Genomic DNA, 18,348 nt, shown 5'->3' on the forward strand with positions numbered 1-18,348 from the left:
TCAGGATTATAAAAAGGAATATTAAAGAGGGAATTTTAATAAAAGGGAAAAGATAGTGAAGAAGACCTAAAGAAGGAAGATCTGGGAGAAAGGTGCCAGGTGGTTTCAGAAAATAACAGGAATTTTAATGCTATTTTATTATTTGGTAGGAATGGAAAAGCAGCCTCATATAGTAGAAAGACAGGGCCGAGAGCCGTGTAGTCCTGGGTGTTTGTGCCCTGGTTTCTACTGGCTCATAAGCACACTATTCAAGAGGAATGCCAGAGCCTTACTAGTATTAGGACAAGTCATGGATGATATGCTGTAAAACTGTGATGTTTTTAACTGACTATGAACACATGAACAAAGCTAATGGAGGTAATAGAATTCCAGTTGAGCTATTTCAAATCCTGGAAGATGATGCTATGAAAGTGCTGCACTCAGTATGCCAGCAAATTTGGAAAACTCAGCAGTGGCCACAGGACTGGAAAAGGTCAGTTTTCATTCCAATCCCAAAGAAAGGCAGTGCCAAAGAACGCTCAAACTACCACACAATTGCACTCATCTCACACGCTAGTAAAGTGATGCTCAAAATTCTGCAAGCTAGGCTTCAGCAATACATGAACCGTGAACTTCCAGATGTTCAAACTGGTTTTGGAAAAGGCAGAGGAACCAGAGATCAAATTGCCAACATCTGCTGGATCATGGAAAAAGCAAGAGAGTTCCAGAAAAACATCTATTTCTGCTTGATTGACTATGCCAAAGCCTTTGACTGTGTGGATCACAATCAACTGTGGAAAATTCTTCAAGAGATGGGAACACCAGACCACCTGACCTGCCTCTTGAGAAACCTCTATGCAGGTCAGGAAGCAACAGTTGGAACTGGACATGGAACAGCAGACTGGTTCCAAATAGGAAAAGGAGTACCTCAAGGCTGTATACTGTCACCCTGCTTATTTAACTTCTATGCAGAGTACATCATGAGAAACACTGGACTAGAAGAAACACAAGCTGGAATCAAGATTGCTGGGAGAAATATCAATAACCTCAGATATGCAGATGACACCACCTTTATGGCAGAAAGTGAAGAGGAATCCAAAGGCCTCTTGATGAAAGTGAAAGAGAAGAGTGAAAAAGTTGGCTTAAAGCTCAACGTTCAGAAAATGAAGATCATGGCATCTGGTCTCATCATTTCATGGGAAATAGATGGGGAAACAGTGGAAACAGTGTCAGACTTTATTTTGGGGGTGGCTCTAAAACCACTGCAGATGGTAATTGCAGCCATGAAATTAAAAGATGATTACTCCTTGGAAGGAAAGTTATGACCAACCTAGGCAGCATATTGAAAAGCAGAGACATTACTTTGCCAACAAAGGTCCATCTAGTCAAGGCTATGGTTTTTCCAGTGATCATGTATGGATGTGAGAGTTGGACTGTGAAGAAGGCTGAGCACCATAGAACTGATGCTTTTGAACTGTGGTGTTGGAGAAGACTCTTGAGAGTCCCTTGGACTGCAAGGAGATCCAACCAGTCCATTCTAAAGGAGATCAGTCCGGGGTGTTCTTTGGAAGGACTGATGTTGAGGCTGAAACTCCAGTACTTTGGCCACCTTATGCTAAGAGTTGACTCATTGGAAAAGACTCTGATGCTGGGAGGGATTGGGGGCAAGTGGAGAAGGGGATGACAGAGGATGAGATGGCTGGATGGCATCACCGACTCGATGGACATGAGTTTGGGTGAACTCCAGGAGTTGATGATGGACAGGGAGGCCTGGCGTGCTGCAATTCATGGGGTCGCAAAGATTCGGACACGACTGAGAGACTGAACTGAACTGAGATGAACACAATTTCACAGAATTAATATTTGTTACCAACATAGATGGGTAGCAAATCCCATCTGTGAGACATTGAAGGGAGCCCATCAAGTTAACAGCAATGTTTGTTTCTTCAAAAAGCCTTCCTTGGGTATAAGAGTATCTTGCTTATTTTCATTAGCTGATTTTCATTGTGTGTATTTCATTCATGCCTCTAAATAGATCACCTGGAGGTGACTTTTTTTCCCAATGGTCTTGTGCCTACTTTTGGCTTTCATAGTTGCCCTTCTGGGTAAAATTGGACTATGAGACAAATGGTGAATGTTTCTCCAAGAACTTCTAGGTTTTGATAATTTTAGGTAATTATGTCAACGTCAGACACCTTTCATACACATATACATATATCACAAGATTTTGAATCTTTTGTTCTTTAGTACTTCTGGGTGATCTTGACCTGCAACCATCTTGTAACCAACCATCAGGGTTAGGTAGCAAGAACCATACAGAAGTAGATTCAGCAATGGAGTGGTTGAGTAAATCATTGAATTACTTAATTTCAGGCCTCTTGTTATTTAGAAAATATAAAACACTATTTGATTAAGTCACTGTCAGTCATATATTCCATCACTTGCAGCCAAAACAGGCCTGTTTAAATTCCACACTTGAAGGTACCAATTAGAATAATTTGAAGCAGCAGATAACATAATTCTTCTGATCCTAGTTATTATATTGTTAAAAGTAGAGATAAAAATGTCCATTCTGGAGAATGATTGAGATAATATATGTGAAGAAAATCTAAGATGTTGTCTGCAACATAGTAGATGCCCAATATTTCCTTTTTTTCCTGTCTTGGTTCCACTGCTGCTGCTGCTGCTAAGTCACTTCAGTCGTGTCAGACTCTGTGTGACCCCATAGACGGCAGCCCACCAGGCTCCCCCGTTCATGGGATTCTCCAGGCAAGAACACTGGAGTGGGTTGCCATTGCCTTCTCCAATGCATGAAAGTGAAAAGTGAAAGTGAAGTCGCTCAGTCGTGTCCGACTCCTAGTGACCCCATGGACTGCAGCCCACAGGTCCCTCTGTCCATGGGATTTTCCAGGCAAGAGTACTGGAGTGGGTTGCTATTGCCTTCTCCGTTGGTTCCACTAGAGCTAACATACTTACTGAAATTGTTTAACTATCTATGCATCAATTTACCACTCTCTTGAATAGGGATAATAATTCTATATTTACTTTTTTTTCTTATTAACTTTTCATGAAGACTCTCTTATTAAGGTTTTAAAAATGATTTTTTTTTTTAACTTCTTATAGACTCAGGAATAAGTTAGTTACTAAATGCTTCATTAATTCTTCTGGGCCTCTGGAACACAATTAGCTGTTTGCTAAAGTACAATATACAATTAAATACAAGTGCTATGAAAACATTTCTAGAGAATGATTTGAGACCATAAGATCATATTGCTCAAGAAAATTTAGGGCTAGAAGATAACTTAGAACCATTTATAATACCTCTTCATGAGCAGTTGAAGAAACAGATTCGGGCATGTAAGTGATGTACCCAAGATCAAATAGTTAGTAGGCGCAGATTATAATCATTCTGCAAAAGATTTTTATGGATGCAGAACATGAAGACAATGAAAGTTTTATAAAGCTCTGCAAAGAACTATGAGATATTTGCTCTGAGAATTTTTATTTAAAAATAATTTTTCTACTCTATTTTAATAATGCTTAAAAAGCATGATGGTGTTTTACTATTTCAATTCAGTTAATGAATTTAGATATACTTTAATGGAAAATGTACAAATGGATCACAGGCATATTTTTCTAAGAAATTTAGCTCTCTGGTTTTCTGCTTCAAAATTTTTTTATTTTGAAAATATTCTCTTACAGAAACATAGAACAAATGTGTAACCTACCCCATGAGCAAAATTTACCACATACTTGGTAACTTTGTCATGAAACCAAGATTGTTAATAAAATAGGACTGCATAATTATAAAATTATGGACTGTGTGCTGCAGTCCATGGGGTCGCAGAGTTGGACACAACTGAGTGACTGAACTGAACTGAATTATGAAATACGACTTGTTTTAAGGAAAATATTTCCATCATGGGAAAACCAAGTCAAAAGATTTGACCAGATTAGAATATGGGTTTCTCAGCTAATTCTGTGACTCAACTCATGCACTTGTCATACTTGGGATAAAAACTCAGAAGCTCCCAATAATATTCTGTATTAGCAGCTCTGAGTGTTGCATGTTTCTTTGCCTGGGATTGTGTAAATGGATATGAAATAAACATTTCAGGAAAGTTCAGGCACAAGTTTTAGTACTGGGTGGGTACTTATGAGTCACATACTTTCAGAAATTTTATAGTAAGTTGTGAGCATGTGTATGAATATATGTACTCTAGTCAAGTCAGCCAACTTATGTGCTTTCATGATTGGACCTGAATTGCAAGGCTTTTTCCTATGTGACAAACGTTCTTCCCATTCCAAAAGTAATATTCACTTGAAAATCTTGTCCTTTCCAATAAACTTATTACTATCACCACAGGACCATGGAACAGTCTTCAAACCCCACACATGGAACACTCCCCAACAGCTTGTTAAAGTTTCATGAGCTCATCTGTTGTCTTTTGTTAACAGCTCCCTACTCTCCTCCTCCCCCTGCAGCCTCTACTTACACACAACTCATCCAGTATTTAAAGAATTTTTAGAGAAAGGAGGTGACTTCAGCCAGGAGCTTAGCCAAATTCCACAGCTGGCCCACACACGTTGCTTTAAGTCTCCAGCCATTGGCTCAGGAAGGTCACAGCTACATGTTTACAAATTAAATTTAGGCCCCTTATCAAAGAAGTTGACTCACATCATGGGCCATAAATTCTTCATTGTGCCTGTTCAGTGCTGTCCACAGAAAAGTGGAATCTATGGGTTTTCAGACTCAGGTTTTATTTTTGTCTGATGGTCAATGACTCAAAAAATATCTGCTCTCTCTTAGGGAATTAAAAAGCAATAAAAAATTAAAGAAAACCATCCAGCATCTCTGCAGTATTTTATCTTGTAACTTTGGTTAACTTGGTAACTTTTTCATAATGACTGGAGTATTGAGTAACTTTTGAATTGTGGTACTTATATTTCTGGGAATAAAGATGCAGGACTGGTCAATGTCACCATAACCTCTTAAACTATCTCTTTACAGCTAGGGATGAACAAAGCAGGGTATTTTGCCTCACTTAGAACCAATGAGATTGACTTTACAGTTCTGACTTATCTGAATAAAGAATGTTGCAGTTTTAAAATTACATGTATAAATATTACCTTCTTTTAGTGACATACCTCTAGGCATGTCTTGGAGAGTCTTGGATAGCAGTGCATTTTCTTGCTCAGTCTCACATTCAAGAACAAAAACTAGGAGTATTTTATTTTAGACAAGAAACCAGGTTTTATTCTGGAAAATACTTCACCTCACAGGACTGTGTCCATTTTTCAGAGGCAGTTTCAAAGGAGGATTTTCATAAAAACTTGAGCAATTGTTTTATCTGACAGTCGTGGAGTTTTCCGAGGCAATATTTTGAAGTCCAAGACATTTGCCACAGTTGGCTTTACCCTTTGCTGGGACTAATTTTTAGATTTCTCAGTTCATTGTCTGATGTTCTTCCCTTCTACACAGTGCTTTCAGTGATGTCTTTGTTCATGTGAAAGGAATGCTGTGAGATGATTCTTTCCGGTAGAAGCTTCCTACAAAGAAGCTTCAAATCACGTCTTCTCAAAAAAAGGGAAGAGAAGAATTGATCCCAAAGCCACATAATCTAAGCAAAATTCCTGAACTTTTTCTGCTTAAGCAAGTGACTCAAATATAAGCTGGATCTGATTGTCTACCTATTTGTCTAATTCATCCATCCATCCATCCGTTATCTATCTGAAAGGAAAGCTCATAGTGGAGGGTCTAAGACTATGCAGTTCTGTAATTATTCTAGGACAGTGTCTGAGGAGATAGAACTTTCAGCTTGTCAGTCAGTGAATGAGAGTAGGGTGTCTACATGATAAGAAGGCTACAGGATTTGAATTCTAGTTTTGTTTTTGGGCTTCTAGATAGGCCTGTGCCACAGACAGCTATGTTATATCAATTAAGCTGATCTCTTCTCCTTTCATTGCTTATTCTATAAAATGAGAATAAGAAATTGCCTTGTATGGGTTATTGAGAAGTGTAAATAACAGTCTGAATATAAAGAACTGACACATAGTAACACTCTTCTAGTAATGATAACAAATAAGAACTTGAAAACCGTGTGGTGTACAGGAAAGATAATCAAGAAGCCAAAGGACTTGAGTGATAGTTCAGCTTTTAGCCAAGGTATTTTATTGTCATGGACTTTATGATAAACCTATGGGGATAAAATGGTCTTTCTCTGAGATCCGTTTCAGTTCTAAGCGTTCAATAATTCTTCTGCTTACATCTGTCTACGTGCCTTGGGTAGGATGAGCCGACATCCCAGACATTCTCCTTCCCATTAAGCCAGCCCTGTGCCATCTGTGATGGAGTTTCTCTGTGTATGATTTAAACACTTTCAAGCTACTGAATTTATCTTATATCTTCTTACAGGAATTTATAATTTTCTTCTATTTTTTGTTTTGTTTTAGCAGTGATGTGAGGAGTGTGCACATGTGGTTTCTGAGGACTGGGAAGGATGATTTCTATACAAACATGCTTTTATTGTTTATTTTTTTCAATAATTGTCATTTCCTTTACAGTCACTCAGACAAGCTTCCTTCTTTCATTTGCAAATTTTCTCAGATCATTAGTCAAGGAGTTCTTTTTGAGTCTATATTTTTAACATTTGTTTCTACTCTCACTGTTATCGATCAGACCCCTATTTATTATTTCTTACTTGGATCATTGCCCTGGCCTTGTAACTCCTCAGTCTCTTCCAAACTATTCTACATCTTACTGCCAGATTAATCTTTTAAAAACTCTGTTCTGATTTATCATTCTTCTATTCAAAACCCTTCAGTAATTCTCTCTTGCCAGCCAAAAGTGTTCATGTTCATTTGCAAGGCATCCGAGGCACTCTATGACCTGATTCCAACCCAAATTTCCAGCCTAATCTCCCACTGCTGTCCTTTACATAACTTGTACTCCAGCCAAACTGAACCACTTACCATTTCTCAAATGTGCACTTGTTCCTGCCTCCTTACCTTTTGCTCTCTTTAAAATGATTTCCTTCAGCTTATAATTTCCTCTGTGTCCATTGCGCCTGTCAAAACTCTGCCGTCCTTCAATGCTCACATTGAATACCTCCATAAAATCATTTCTCATCTCCTCAACAAGAAAGAATACCAATAACACTGCACATAACTCCCTTTCGGCAGAGACTTGTAGGGGATCTGGTGTCGGATAACTGAGTGTTGAGTCTGGTTTTGTGCGGTCTTGGTGCAAATCATTTAAGCTTTCTTAGCCTCAACTTTTTTTCACATTAAATAAGAATGAGCACTTTTTCTGTATAATTCATAGAGGTATTTTGAATATCAAAAGGAAACATATATGTAAAAATTTTACAATATGTTTATCTCTTGTCTTATCTCAACTATATACTAAAGTTCCTGTATCAAGGAAGTATGTTTCACTTATTTTTCGGGGTTTTGTAAATACCATCAGGTACTCTGCTGCTGCTGCTAAGTCGCTTCAGTCGTGTCTGACTCTGTGTGACCCCAGAGACGGCAGCCCACCAGGGTCCCCTATCCCTGGGATTCTCCAGGCAAGAACACTGAAGTGGGTTGCTTATTAAATTAATAATTTTTTAAAATATAATTTTCTTTGAAAAGAGAATATCAGGAGTTATCAAAAGACATATATCTCTTAGTGCAGTATTTCTCCTTTTAAGATTTTTTCATAGTACACTTCCACTCTGTGATCTTAATGAGGCAAAATCATACCATATATCCAAATCCAGTTAAAGCTTCTCTCTGAAGCCTGTGAAGAACAAAGTAATTTGTTTCAGCGTGGAAATTTTCCGAACGTTTCCACATATAATTCTATAGTACGACAACTTTGGGAACTTTGATTTCATCATTCTTGTACCTCAAATAAAGCCAACACACACACTCACTCACTAACACACATACACACACACACACACAAAGAGAAGAAAAAGATTTTAGGCAAACCAGATTTCTTATCAACAAAGTGATTCTTCTTTAATGCCCTGAACTCTCATGAAAGTGCCAGAAACTAAAGGGTAGACGTCTGGGACTTATATATGAATTGCATATAATTTGCACTTGCTTGCTTAGCTTCATCTGTGTTTTTGGTCAATTAAGATGATTGCCCAACTGAATTGTTACTCTTTATTTCTGTCTTCCTTTTCTTCTAATGTCATTGGCCCAGGTACCCTGCCTTAGAACTATTTGGCAGTCAGGAATGAATGAGACCCCTAGGGGAAGGAAATGCATAAAGAAAGAGAAATATTGAATAGACAACAGTTTAGAGTGTGTGGAGCACAATGAGAGGGTGTCACTCAGTACAGAATGTTCATCTAGTAAAAACGAAATCACTCTTGTTTGTTTCTGTGATTGTACCAATGAAGAACAAGCCAAGAAATCCACAATCCTTTCTTGGTCTATGGAGAGAACTGGGGGTACATTACTTCTCCAGTGGGAAAGGAGTTTGTTTGGGTTACTTAAGCAGTATCATAGGATTAAGGAGTGACATAATCCCTTCTTGGAAGAATCTGGGTGGATTTTGTGTCATTTTCGGAAAGTGAGGGTGATGCACCAAGAATGACAGATTGACCAGAAAGAGAACTATGTGGAAACCTCCTAACCCCCTTGAGTTTGATCCAAGGAGAAACTAGAGGGCGAAAGAATGCCTAGGCACTAATATGCAAGTTCCTGCTAATAATCCAGATCTGGAAAGAGCTGTGTGTCTGGAATACTTGAAATCAAATCTCTCTGATCCCATAAGGACTCTATACATTTAATTGGAATCTTAGAATTGTCTCAAAGGTTCTTATGTAGAATGTTCTATCTTGTTCTGAGTTGAGAGAGGGTAATTTAATGAGGAGAGGAGTGCAGAACAAAGGATTATCAGAAACTGTGTTAAATCAATGAAACACTAGAGAGTTGCTTAGATAAAAATGGGGCATAATTTGTTTATGAAATTTTCTTTAAAATGGCCCTTGCCATAGCCTCTGAGGACTCTACACTTGTGCCGTGTATGGCTGGATATAGGATCTAGCTTGTGCCTCCGTGTTCTTCCAGTTGTCTGTGCTGACTGATAGGGTGGTGGTGCAGACGGGGTAATTCAATATCAAGGTTCTCCATTTTTCTCTCTGTCATACACCCTCATTTCTGGCTTTTCTGGGAAAGAGTGTTCTGCTGCTCTTTAATCTCCTCCTGATTCCACTGGGTTTTCTTTCTTACTTTCCACATAGTTTTGTTTTTTTTTTTCTTTTGCTGGTGTTTCTCAAAGCCATGTATATCTAAATAAAAGTCATATTTTAGACAAATTGATAAGTGATAGGAAGATTAACCTCCTGTCTTCAAAAGGCCTAGTGACAATTGATTTGCTTAAATCTTGCTCAAGGTAATAAAAGTTGAATCCCTTAAAGGACCAATTTTCTTTTTAAGAGGCCCACTAGAACTGGACATGAAACAACAGACTGGTTCTAAATTGGGAATGGAGTACGTCAAGCCTGTATATTGTCACCCTGCTGATTTAATTTATATGCAGGGTATATCATGTGAAATACTGGACTGGATGAAGCACAAGCTGGAATCAAGATTTCTGGGAGAAATCAATAACCTCAGATAGATGATACCACCCTATGGCAGAAAGTGAAGAAGAACTAAAGAGCCTCTTGATGAAAGTGAAAGAGGACAGTGAAAAGTTTGGCTTAAAACTCAACATTCAAAAAACTAAGATCATGGCATCAGGTCCCATAACTTCATGGCAAATAGATGGGGAAACAATGGAAACAGTGAGAGACTTTATTTTCCTGGGCTCCAGAATCACACAGCAGATAGTGACTGCAGCCATGAAATTAAAAGACGCTTGCTCTTTGGAAGAAAAGCTATGACCAACTTAGATGGCATATTAAAAAACAGAGACATTACTTTGCCGACAAAGGTCCATCTAGTCAAAGCTATGGTTTTTCCAGTGGTCATGTATGGATGTGAGAGCTGGACTGTAAAGAAAGCTGAGCACCGAAGAATTGATGCTTTTGAACTGTGGTGTTGGAGAAGACTCTTGAGAGTCCCTTGGACTTTAAGGAGATCCAACCAGTCAATCCTCAAGGAAATCAGTCCTGAATATTCATTGGAAAGACTGATGCTGAAACTGAAACTCCAATAGTTTGGCTACCTGATATGAAGAACTGATTCCTTGGAAAAGACCCTGGTGTTGTTAAAGACTGAAAGCAGGAGGAGAAGGGGATGACAGAGGATGAGATGGTTGGATGGCATCACTGACTTGATGCACGTAAGTTTTAACAAGCTCCAGGAGTTGGTAATGGACAGGGATGTGTAGCATGCTGTAGCCCATGGGGTCACAAAGAGTGGGACATGACTGAACAACTGAACTGAACTGAACTGAACTGTGCTCCACTGACCAAGACCATATTGAGGGCAGGGTTATATTACATAAATGCACTTTCTCCCAACTTCTTGCCAGTGACTTTTTCTTTATAAATGAATGGACTAGAAATGTTGGTTATAAAAGGAGCTGATAGAAAATGTTGATGATACCTTCCCTCCTGGAAAAGCTAGTGTGGCAACTTCAGGATTTGTAGGCAGGAATGTATTTTGAATTATAAGCAATTCAAGACAGTGACCTGGAGAAAGGGCTGGAATGGGGGAAGAATGCTAATTTTAGCCATGATTTTTTTTTTCCTCTGTGCTCAGTTTACTTCTTTAATCCTTTGAGATGTCCTGAACCCTGTGCTCTGGTCCAGGGAGGCAGAACTGCACGCAAACTCCTCCTGGCCCTGGCACACATACACAGTTAACTAGGAGCACACGTGGGCTCAGTTACTTGAATTGAAAACAGACCTTAATGAAGAGAGACCTGTTTTGTGTCCCAATGCCTCTGTGTCCAACAAGTTATCAGTGGGCCATAAGGGATGAAAAGGTCTTCCAGCAATCCGTGCTCATCATCACTGCCTAGTGATTTAATTCAGAGTTCAGATCGTAAATTGGACTTGACGTAAAACATCAGCCAGGGCTGAGCGTCTGCCTGGGTGTGCTGGGCTTGCCTCGGGCTGACCTAACGACAAGGCATGCTGTCACGTCTGGGTCATCGGCTGTCAGCGGACGGCTCCCTGTGGGAGATCCAGGTCGTGAGCATTGCAATTGTCTAGACAGGAGGTGACAAACACGTTGACCTTTGGGATGAGATTGATCTCCTTATTTTTTGACAGGAGGCCTTTCCAAAAGGGGTGGGGTCTCAGGAGGCACAGTCTAGAAGCTTCATCATCTGTGAGTGGAATCAAACCTGTGTATCCGCTCCACCCAGACTGCAATGCCAAAAAGAGTTTCTCAAGCGTATTTTTTTTTTCTTTCTTCTTTTTTTTTGAGCTAAATGGTGATGTTATATTCACTTTGGGCTTCAAGAGTGTGAGGAAGGAAAAAGAACCTACTTTAATGCTGTGTCAACTCTGAGGCATACAGTATTTCATTTAAACCCCTTAAAATGTTATGAGGTTTGTTATCTTCACATTAGAGAAGAAAATAGGCTCAGAGATGATCAGACCTTACTACCTAGAGCCATGTAGCAAGTAGTTGCCATGGCCCAGATTTGAACTATGGTTCATTTTGATATTGTACAATGATACCTTTCCAGGATCTGGGTTTTCTACTACAGTGGGGATAATATCAGCTACTTCTTGAATTCTGAGGGTTATCAAAATGTTAAAATAAGTTGAAAAACAGACTTTTGTTTCCCCTTAAAACATCTACTTTTGAGTACACTGAAGCTTGTCTCATTATCTTGAAGCTACCTCATTACCCCTGGAAGAGAATAGAAATTGTTCAGTGAAAGAAGTGAAGGAGGGCCTTGGTTTAGACTAATGTGTCCTAAACATTCCATTGGTCACTAGTCCTGCACAAACACATTTGGGAAACGGGGCATAAATATTTCCTTAATGAAGAGCCATGTGATTAGATTCGCATTTTGTTGAAAACCAATCTTTTTCAAACTTAATTGATCATATAACTTTTCCCCCTAAAAAACTGACTAACATCACATGGGTCTAATATTCTGGGGACTACAGTTTGCAGACAAGTTAAAGTTTAAACGATAGTAATGTTTCCCTGAATCTAGACTCAGAAGCTTTATTAACTTCATCTAGGTAACAAGGATAGAATTAACCATTTAGGTTTTTAACCACTTGCTGTGACCAAGGTTCTGATCTATTAGCACATGCAAGGACAATCCCAAACAGCTTGAGAACTCTTTGAATAATATTTTGAATATGGTGAAGATACTTTAAGTCTGAAAGAAATACACAAGGCTGTACATACAGTCTTCTAAAGCATATGGTATGTGTTTCCTTATACCTTTAAGCCTGAAATATTTGCAGAGACTATCTTTCAGAAATGCATGATTATCAAGCAAAAATATTTCAAATCCAAAGGCTGTTTACCTTTTGCAGATAAAAAAGGTCCCAAACCAAAATGTTTTCAGCCATTTGGCAAAGACAAATGTGATTTTTCCCTGTTCATCTTTCTTTCTTTTTTTTGTTTCTTTTCTCTTTCCTTTCCTCTTGTTATTTCTCCATTCTACCCCTTCCCTCTTCAACTATTGCATCTGCAGACTGGGAGAATGGATGTGATAATAATTCTTACATAGATAACTCTATATCCAAAAGTTTTTAGCCATCTTCAAGCTGAACTTGAGAGTCTTCACCTTAAAAAGAGATTTCCATTGAGATTAACCAGGGTTTGCAGGTTAATAAAAACCATTCTGGTTGAAAATTAATTTGAGCCTTTATTTCATTCTGTGAACTATCAAATAAAATTAGGCTGTTCTTCTAGTCATTTATTTTGGATTTGTTGGTATGTTTAATATACACCAGAGATGCTTTTTATTTGATTTTTAAAAATAATTATATTTGTAAAGAAAAAGAAGTTTCAAAGCTAGGGGGATTATGTAAGTATATATACTATTTCAGTTGCTGCAGGGTATTTATTGATTCATTCTACAATAAAACATTTCACACAGAATGCCTGCTTAACGGGGAACAATATGTAGTCCAAGGATTTCCTTTAGATTTATTAGGAGACTGAAATTTTATTTTTATTTGCTCTGATAAACACGAAATCCAATCTCCCAGACCTTAAATCCAGCACTTAGAAGAGTAACTCCCTCCAAAGAGACTTTGAGACAGCTTAATTTCTCCAGTGGGAAGCTTTATATACGCGCCACCCAGGCATAACCTGGCATTTTGATAAGCTTGGTTGAAGATCCCAATTAAAAAATGTTTCACAAGCACAACCAGTAATGTACTCTTTAAAATACAAAGAGGAAACAAATTACCTACCTCTTGACTCCTTTACTCACTCTGAAAATGACTTCCATACAAGACAGGGAACAAACCAAGTCATGAAGTAAGACTTGAAAGTTTGAACAGTATAGACACTTTACCTGCAAGGATTTTTCACAACATTTCTAAGCTGATTCCTTGGTTTGTACTATCAAAGCAGACTCTAAAGTTAAGAAATAAAAGCTTGATTCTGTTTTTTTTTCCCTTTCCTTTGTCTCTTTCAGCAGGTTATTTTCCTGTGTCATAAGGAGTTAGTTTAAACAAGGATGCAGATTACTATTAAATGAACTAATCACAGCAGAGAGTGGCAGATAAAAAGTTTAAAAATATTTGCCTTCCATGGTAAAATATTCCAGACTTCAGGCAGCTCAGATAAAATATTTGTTTTTATGGCATTAAGAAGGAGAAAGAAGTGATGACCTCCAGAATGGTTTAGAGTATTTTCTAAAAAGTCTGCTCTTCACGGTCTAGTAAATGAAGTTCCAGTTGCCTTCAGTTCAGTTCAGTTCAGTCGCTCAGTCGTGTCCAACTCTTTTCGACCCCATGAATTGCAGCAGCCAGGCCTCCCTGTCCATCACCAACTCCCAGAGTTCACTCAGACTCATGTCCAGTGAGTCGGTGATGCCATCCCGCCATCTCATCCTCTGTCGTCCCCTTCTCCTCCTGCCCCCAATCCCTCCCAGCATCAGAGTCTTTTCCAATGAGTCAACTTTTCGCGTGAGGTGGCCAAAGTACTGGAGTTTCAGCTTCATCATCATTCCCTCCAAAGAAATCCCAGGGCTGATATCCTTCAGAGTGGACTGGTTGGATCTCCTTGCAGTCCAAGGGACTCTCAAGAGTCTTCTCCAACACCACAGTTCTAAAGCAGCAATTCTTTGGCGCTCAGCTTTCTTCACAGTCCAATTGCTTTAGAATTAGGGAAAATTGATGAAGTACTGACACTGAAGCACAAATGAGGACACACAGTAAAGATAGTTCTTAAGAATGCAATCAGATTGTGTGTGTGTGTGTGTGTGTGTGTGTGTGTATGGGCATGCATGCTCAGTTGTGTCAGACTCTTTGCGACTCTGTAGCATGCCCGGTTCCTCTGTCCATGAAATTTTCCAGGCAAGAATACTACGCTGCTGTTGCTGCTAAGTCGCTTCAGTTGTGTCTGACTCTGTGTGACCCCACAGACGGCTGCCCACCTGGCTCCCCCGTCCCTGGGATTCTCCAGGCAAGAACACTGGAGTGGGAACACTGGAGTGGGTTGCCATTTCCTTCTCCAATGCATGAAAGTGAAAAGCGAAAGTGAAGTCACTCAGTCATGTCCGACTCTTTGTGACCCCATGGACTGCAGCCTACCTGGCTCTTCTGTCTATGGGATTTTCCAGTCAAGAGTACTGGAGTGGGGTGCCGTTGCCTCCTCCACCAAGAATACTATGCTGCTGCTTCTGCTGCTAAGTTGCTTCAGTCATGTCAGACTCTGTGCGACCCCATAGACGCAATCCACCAGGCTCCCCCGTCCCTGGGATTCTCCAGGCAAGAACACTGGAGTGGGAACACTAGAGTGGGTTGCCATTTCCTTCTCCAATGCATGAAAGTGAAAAGTGAAAGTGAAGTCGCTCAGTCGTGTCCGACTCTTAGCAACCCCATGGACTGCAGCCTACCGGGCTCCTCCATCCATGGGATTTTCCAGGCAAGAGTACTGGAGTGGGGTGCCATTGCCTTCTCCACAGGAATACTATGCCTGGGTTCAAATCTGGTCTTGGACATCTACTAAACATGTAGAGCAAGTTTTTAAAAACCTACCTTGGTTTTCTCATTTGTAAAATGGGATGAATAGTAAAAAATACCCATCCTAAAGTGCGGGGAGCAAGCTCCGCCCCTGGCAAAGGTCTTGAGGAAGGAGGCTTGGCATACGCAAAGGCTGGATCAAGCCTCAGGAGTCTCCCTGGAAATTCTCCAGCATCTACCCCCAAAACCAGAGTCTGCGTACTTTCTGCTTTGTGCTTTCACCTACACCTCTGACTTTACGGGGGGCTGTCCCCCACTACCTCTCTCTGAAAAAAGAGTTAGCTTTTTTTCAGCTCCAGTTAATAATTCCTGGATGTGACAGTGTTTCAACCTACAAACTCCTTTGGAAGTCCTCTAGCCTGCCTGAATAGGTTTTTTCGGCCACATCTGATTGCTCAGAGCCTCCCAACTGTGAGAGGCATGAGATGTTTTAAACTGTCTAAACACAGATTCCTTTGAGCAGTTAAAAGATTGATTAGAAATTGTATTGGTGAAGGGTTTTTCACTTATTGGGCCAATGTTTGCTGCTAAGTCTCCATATCCCTTACCTGCTGTGTCCCTGGCAGTGTACTGATTAATATAATTGGTGTAAGTAGTAGCTTTAATGTTTGTAACCTGGGACCCTTGAGTTAATTCTTTTTCTTGTTATAGCCCACCACACCTTTGCGCTGTAGGAATGCAACTTTATCTAATGCTTTTGGAGGGTGGCTCCTGACCAATCACCTTTAGAGAAAAATAAGTTTTCTGAAGAAAGGGTCTTAAAATGTTAACAGGCCTCCGGGCCAGAAGATGATGCAAATCACCTAAGCTTTTGCATATGATAAGTTTGCAGGAAGAAAGCCTGGCTTGCTGCATGACTCTACCCCTTCCCCCATTATCCTCTATGCATAACTTAAGGTATAAAAACTACTTTGGAAAATAAAGTGCGGGCCTTGTTCACCGAAACTTGGTCTCACCATGTCGTTCTTTCTCTTGCCTTCTGGCTGAATTATTCAGCCTCTTCTCTCCACTGAATTTCCTCACTGAGCTATCCTTATTTCAGCCTCTTTTCTCCACTGAATTTCCTCACTGAGCTATCCTTATTCTATTACTCTTTATATCCTTAATTAAAGCTTAATTAACAGTTGTTTCCTGATCCTCACTGACGCCGTCCCCGCTTCGAATTCCCTGGATCCACTGGGGCTGTACCCCGGCACTAAAGAGTTTTAGTTTTAGAGAATATGTGTATAGCCTGACAGAGAAGGCTTTCGTAAATGATTTATTTATCTTGCATTTTTAAGCACTCTTGACATCTACTGATACCTAGGTCTGTGATCTCTCTGGTTGCTACCACATATTTTGTGTCCCTGGATGGATGAATAAAGAGTCGGAATTACTGCCATGTCAGTTGACTTATGGAATCAGTTATACAATACAGTTTTAAATGAATGGCTATGGCCTCTCTACTCTGCTGAGACTAGGACTGTAGAAGTGAAAATAGAAATAAGGTCCCTGTCTTCATTCATGAAGCTTATGTATGTGTGTGTGCTCAGTCATGTCCGCCTCTTTGCAACCACATGGACTATAGCCCACCAGTCTCCTCTGTCCATGGAATTTTCTAGGCAAAATACTGGAGGAGATTGCCATTTACTACTCCATCATGAAGTTTACTGGGAGGATAACAAATAAACACATAAATAATTTACATGGTGCTTTGAAGCAAAGAAAATGGAGAAATGATTGGAACGGTTCATTTTATTTTATTTTATTTTTTTGTACATGAATGTTCACAGCAGCTTTATTCATAATCGTTCCAAAGTGGAGACATACATCAACCAGAGACTAGATAAACAAACTGAAGAATGCCTCTCCAATAGAATACTCATTAGGAACAAAAAAGAACAAACTACTGATGCACTGGATAACTCTGATAAATCTCCAAATCATAACGTTCGAGGAAAGAAGGCAATACAAATGAGTACATACCACATGGTTTCATTTACATCAACTCTGCTGCTGCTGCTGCTAAGTCACTTCAGTCGTGTCCGACTCTGTGTGACCCCATAGACGGCAGCCCACCAGGTTCCCTGTCCCTGGGATTCTCCAGGCAAGAACACTGGAGTGGGTTGCCATTTCCTTCTCCAGGAATGGTTCATTTTAGATTACCAAGTCAGGAAAGACCTCTTCAAGGAATGTTATTTAAGCTAATACCTAACTTACAAAGCAATCTGAAAATCTGAGAGGGAGAGGGGACATTAAATGTAAAGGCCTTGGGACAGTAATTTGGGAGTTTGAGTGATAGAAAACAAGCATGGCTGGGGCAGCATGAGCAAGGAGGAGGCTGCTAAGGAAAGTCAGGCAGATCACATCCTGAAGGTCATGGTGAGAATTGCAGATTTTCTTCTATAATGGTTCTAATAAAAGTACTGTAGTCCTCCACATGCAGAAGCGATACGGTGGAGCTTCCTTAGGAAAGCTAAATGCTTCTGGCTTTTTGCTGAACAGTGGCAATAGTTTGACATTGTTCTCTTTCTATATATACACATTTGGGGTACAGTCAGCTACAAACAAAGAAGTGAGGCCTTTGCTCAGTAAATAAACTGAAACTTTAAGAACATTCTATCCCTGAACCTTAACTATATCAGAACCAGGCTTTAACCTGCTGTTTTGAATCTATGCCCACTTCTGATGAACACCCCAAACATGCCCCACTGAAGATTCTAATATGTCGTTGGGTAAGAAAAGGGGAAATTGAGCCAACTCTTTTTCTTACTCCTGTTAAGAAAAGAAATAAAGAATTCAGATTCTGCATGCTCCCACTAGTCAAGAAGCTTTTGTCCAGTTGTTCTTCATGTGGTTTATAATACACAAAATATAGAGGTTTGTAGGATTTCCAGTTCTAACGTTGTTATTGATTTTTTCACACCATATCCAACTTGCACCAGGTTGACCGTCCACGATCTAACCCACTGAGAATTACTTAAGTACGGCACTGAGTTTGATGTACTATCATTTTATTTCCTTCATGTATCTACATAAATCAGCTGTATGGAAACAGAAACTTGCAGAAGAATCAAAGCAGGTGATAGTCCTTATACTGGTGGCAGGAGACCCTAATGCTAAACCCAGCTCTGTCTCCTCTATCTTCTGAGCATGTCATTCAGTCTCTTTGGCTCTGCGCCCTTCCCCATTCTTCACTCACAGAAGGTGACAGTTAGCTCAGCTCATCAAGAAGTTTCCTTTTTGGAGCCAGCATCTGTCCATA

Source organism: Bos indicus, chromosome 8 (genome assembly GCF_029378745.1).
Source record: "Bos indicus isolate NIAB-ARS_2022 breed Sahiwal x Tharparkar chromosome 8, NIAB-ARS_B.indTharparkar_mat_pri_1.0, whole genome shotgun sequence".
NCBI classification, from domain to species: Eukaryota; Metazoa; Chordata; class Mammalia; order Artiodactyla; family Bovidae; genus Bos; species Bos indicus.